At 43.4% G+C, this 4,868-nt stretch overlaps 1 protein-coding gene across 9 annotated transcripts in view; it reads left to right on the top strand.

Moving 5' to 3' along the window:
- The first annotated feature begins 854 nt into the window (after nt 1–854).
- The window catches only part of Hnrnpc (heterogeneous nuclear ribonucleoprotein C), a 29,912-nt gene continuing 25,898 nt past the window's right edge, over nt 855–4,868 (top strand). For 7 of the 9 annotated variants that reach the window (XM_031361327.1, XM_031361325.1, XM_031361321.1 and 4 more), the window contains exon 1: nt 858–1,005. The gene's annotated coding sequence lies outside the window, so the exon portion shown is untranslated. Of the gene's footprint in view, nt 1,006–4,868 lie in introns of all 9 variants that reach the window. The other 2 variants (XM_031361322.1, XM_031361316.1) reach the window with 1 other exon arrangement.

Genomic DNA, 4,868 nt, shown 5'->3' with positions numbered 1-4,868 from the left:
AGGAAATTTCCTGGGGTACTATCTCCTTTTCTCGGTAGGCTATATACATTTTGGTGTGTTTAAATGTTCCTACAGTATAACCGAGCTTTACTGGCAGACCAAACCTGAGGGGATTAAGTAGTATCAAGCTATTCCAGGAAGTGAGGAACTGAAGTGGCTGACCATTGGGTTTGCAGATTGTGTGACGACTTGGGACCAGGAAACGGGTTTATAGGGGTCCAGGTAATTGCTCTTACAGGAGAGAACTACAGAAACCAGTTGGTTTGGAGGGAGCTGTTCACTGAGAGGGCCACGTCCTTCCAACAGTTTTTAGAATCTGTCAATAAGAAGGGATCTGAATTTGAAAGCTGCAGAGCGGGTAGGCAGCCTAAAGATTACTCTCCTCCCTACTCTGAAGCTTGTTTGCGCTTCCGTTTTTCTAAGCCTGGGGCTAGGGCAGGTCCTTTGCACCCGTTACCATACTCCACCCAGGCTTTCCCACCCCCGCGCCGCGGAAATGCGGTGATCTGGCCGGACCTGGGATCTCTAGGAGGCACTGATAGGACGACACGGCCGTCAGTCAGGTCCGCCGGATACCCGGATGAGAAGCTGTGCGCGATACAAAGGCGAAGATTCCACCCAGCTTTCCGTCTGATACAGTGACCAATAGCCATCCGTCAGACACTAAGTGACAGGAAGCTTAACCAATTATTAACTAGCCTCTGTTACGCATGTGGAAATTCTCTCAATTAGCCCAACCTACCTCGAATTATGATTGGACGGCATTGTGAGGGGCGGCAGTGCTGTCTAATTAGGAGCGGGAGCGAGAAAAGTCACAGCCAATAGGAACGTCTCCAGGAGCGAGGCGGGGGCTGGACTTTCGCCTCGGCGGCAGAGGAGCTCGGGGGCCATTTTGTGAGGAGACGGAGAGCGAACGGTCGTGTGGTTCCTTGCTGTTGTAGCTCCGGTGTCTCGGCGTAGGCCCGCAGTAGGAGAGGCAGACTCTTCTCTCTCTCCTTCCTCTTGGTAAGCGAAGAGGGCGAGTGCAGGGGAGGCCCCGGGCTTCTGGGCCCCGCCAGCGGGTGTAGGAGAGAAAACGGCCTCGCGGCAGAAACCGAGGCCGCGTTTGTTCCCGTGCCTTGGGGATAGTGTCTTAGGCGGGAGTCAACAGGCCTGGGCCTTGGCGCAGGTTCAACCTAGTGACCTCTAGGCCACGGTGCGTACCAAAATACCCTGTTTGCGCGCTCGTGTTTAACGGCTACTTTCATTTCCTTCGCCCACTAGGATTCCAAGGGGGAGCGAGAAAGCGAAGAACGCAATGCTTGCTAATGTAGTCGTAGTGAATGTCTTACTGATTCGGGTTGTTATTTTCTAAGATAAATGTCGGGGGGGGGGTACGGGAGAGATAACACGATGGTGTGCTACTGGAACCTTCTAAATTCCAGGCGGGCCGCATGGCGTCTGAACGGCGTTTTAACAATAGATTGAGTAGTCATTACTTTTTTTTTTCCTTTAGGAATAAATGTTTAGAGGTCGGAGTGTTTGCGTTTGTAAAGGGAAGTGCCGAAGATTAATTTTAATTGGAATAATTACAGCTTACTTTTTATCTGCAGGTTACAAATCATAAGTTAGTGGAACTTTGCTTGAGGTAGGTACTGTGTCATAGAGAGAAGTGAGACTTAAAGGTGGTTGACAAGGCTCGATCTGGAGAGGTCAAGTATTTTCACCGAGTTACTAGAATACCCTGTACACAGTGAGCTGGGTGGTGGTGGTAGTGCACACCATTAATCCCAACACTTGGGAGGCAGAGACAGGCAGATCTCTGAGTTGTGGGAGAGCCCAGGATACACAGAGAAACCCTGTCACATAAAAAAAAAAAAAAAGAAGGAAAAAAGACTTAAGGGGAATCTGACACAGACATTAACAGAAAAATTTCAAACTGGACTTAGGAACAGTAATTAAAAGGCACAGTAATGGTTTACAGTTACTCCAGAATTAATCCTATCTAAAACTCAGAAAGGCAGTTTTCAGCTATGTATGGTTGTGCAGGCCTGTAATCTTTGGGTTCTGGAGGCTCTAAGACAGGATCTTACCCATTGCAAGACAGCTCAGGACTACTTAGTAGTAACCGTGCTTGAAAACAAATTAGGTTCTCTCTTGTAGGTGTTGAGTTCTTTTTAATGTAGCCCAGTAGTAGTGCTTAGAATTCAGGATGCCCTGGATTCAATCCCGGGTACTAAGAGTGTGGGGTTTTTGTGTCATATTAATTTACTTGGGAGTTATTTTATTAGATAAACTTATCATAAAATTGGTATTTCACTGTGTGTGGTGGCACAGCCTTTAATCTCAGCACTAGGAAGGCAGATAATTCAAGGCTAGCCTGGTGTACAGTGAGTTCCAGGACAGCCAGGGGTACACAGAGAATAACAATTGGTTTGATTAAGTCACAAAAATATGGTACTAATTTTAAACTATACAAAATTTGCTCTTTTTTTTTTTTAAGATTTACTTATTATATGTAAGTACACTGTAGCTGTCTTCAGACATCAGAAGAGGGCATCAGATCTCATTATGGGTGGTTGTGAGCCACTGTGTGGTTGCTGGGATTTGACTCAGGACCTCTGGAAAAATAGTCTGTGCCATCTCACCAGCCCACACATTTTACTTTTAAGCATAATTCATAGAATCTAAATGTAATTTGAGCACTTGGGAGCTAGAGGTAGGAAGAGAGTTCGAGGCCGTTTTTGGTCCAGCATGGGGTATTGACCCTGACCAAAGAAAAAAGCAAAGAAGGAAGGAAAAAACTTTTTTTTTTTTCCCAGACAGGGTTTCTCTGTGTAGTCCTGGCTGTCCTGGAACCCACTCTGTGTACCAGGCTGGCCTTCCAAGTGCTGGGATTAAAGGCGTGCGCCACCACGGCCCGGCCAATTATTAATTTTTTTGTGTGTGTGTGTGAGTACTCTGTAGCTGTCTTCAGACACACCAGAAGAGGGCATCAGGTCCCATTACAGATGGTTGTGAGCCAGCAGGTGATTGCTGGGAATTGAACTCAGGACCTTTGGAAGAACAGTCTAGCCGCTGAGCCATTTCTTTTGTTTTGTTCTTGAGACATGGTTTCTCTGTAATAGTCCCCGCTGTCCTGGACTCCCTTTGTAGATCAAACTGGCCATGAACTCAGATCCACCTGCCTCTGCCTAAGAGTAGGATTAAAGATTTGTGCCCTTAAAAAAGAGTAGAGAATTTGCCCTGATGAAGGGTGAAAAATAGGTAAGAGGAAATCATCCATAAATAAACATCAGAAGTTATGCAAGAAGGTTATTGCTAGTAGTTGAGGTATACCTGACATTGTTAGAAATGTAGGCCAGGCCTGGTGGGGCATCTTAAGTCCTGCCAGAGCATATGGATTCCTTGGAATTTTGAGGCCAAATTCAAATGATAGCTTGCATTTTTTTGTTTTGTTTTGATTTTGGGGACAAGGTTTCTCTGTATTCCTGGGAACTCACTGTAGACCAGGTTGGCCTTGAACTCAGAAATCCACTTGTCTCTGCCTCCCAAGTACTGGGATTAAAGGCGTGCACCACCACTGCCCAGCTTAACTGATAGCATTTTTGATTTGACTAGAGTGGAAGCTGTTAAATTTGTTTGGATCTTCTCATTTGCTATGGTCTGTGGAGAAGTTACTATTTCTTCTGTAGGAAATAGACTGTTTGCAATTTGCTCTCTAGATGGATTGGCTTGTGATCTTGTTATGAATGGGAGTGGCTGTTCAAGCAAGGAATATATTCCCAAATAGTTCATTACAATCTTATAGATTATATTAAAGTGGAAGTTACTAACAAGGGAGTAAAACAATTGAAGAATCTTGGCTGAGTAAAAACTGTCTTATAAATATCCAGTAAATTAGGCTTCTGGATTTGTTTTGAGCTGTAAAACAAACTAGACTACCTACTTTATATGAAAACTTGAATTCTCCTTTAACCCTAGTCATGTTGAAAGTAGTTGACAAAATACACAAAAAGTTGTCTCACCCCCACCCCCACCTGTTATTACTGCTCTTACGGTGAAGAATATACACTAATATTTGGGAGGTAGAGGCAGGCAGATCTGAGTTTTAGGCTAGCTTGGCCTAAATAGCCAGTTATAGGCCAGCTAGTGTTAACAGATGAAATCTCATCTTAAAAGGGGGGGGAAAAAGACCAGTCATTGTTGTTGACTACCTTACAAACAGTATTACTCTCATCGGTCAAGTAAATTTGGTATCTGTTCTTAGCATTATTTACTTACATTGGAAGGGTTATGGTTTTGTATGAACTAGATTTACTGAAGAATTGGCTGGTGAAAAATAACTTTTTGGTCTTTATTAATGTTTTTGAAAAGCTACATTGAATATTGGTTCCCATTATCAGTTTTTTTTTTTTTTAAGACCTATGTTCTCTGGACTACCAGTTTCCAGTTGAGTCATGTGGTTCTCTAGATTTTACATTTTTAATAAGTACCAGGTGATGCTTCTTGTCTTGACTCATTTTTGAGTGTCCTTTTAGAAGAGCTCATCCAACCCTGAATGAGAGTTTTGATAAGTATAGCCTATAAATACTTAAATTTTGATTTTTTTTTTTTCTGTGTATGACTGCTTGCATGAATGTATGTGCACCATGTGTGCGTCTGGTGGACATGTAAGCCAGAAAGAAAACATAGGACCCCTACAATTAGGTTGTGAGCTAGCATGTGGGTGCTAGAATTAGGACTTCTGAGGACAGTGAGTGCTCATATCTGCTGAACATATTTCCAACTCATGTACTTATGTATGTGTGTATGTATGTGTTCTTCATTTAGTGGAAGATATTTTGCTTTTTAAAGTAGCAGTAGCTCTTTTTTTTTTTTTTTTTTTT

The sequence above is a fragment of the Mastomys coucha genome, unplaced genomic scaffold, assembly GCF_008632895.1.
Source record: "Mastomys coucha isolate ucsf_1 unplaced genomic scaffold, UCSF_Mcou_1 pScaffold9, whole genome shotgun sequence".
NCBI classification, from domain to species: Eukaryota; Metazoa; Chordata; class Mammalia; order Rodentia; family Muridae; genus Mastomys; species Mastomys coucha.
This window is presented reverse-complemented; position numbering and strand designations above follow the sequence as displayed.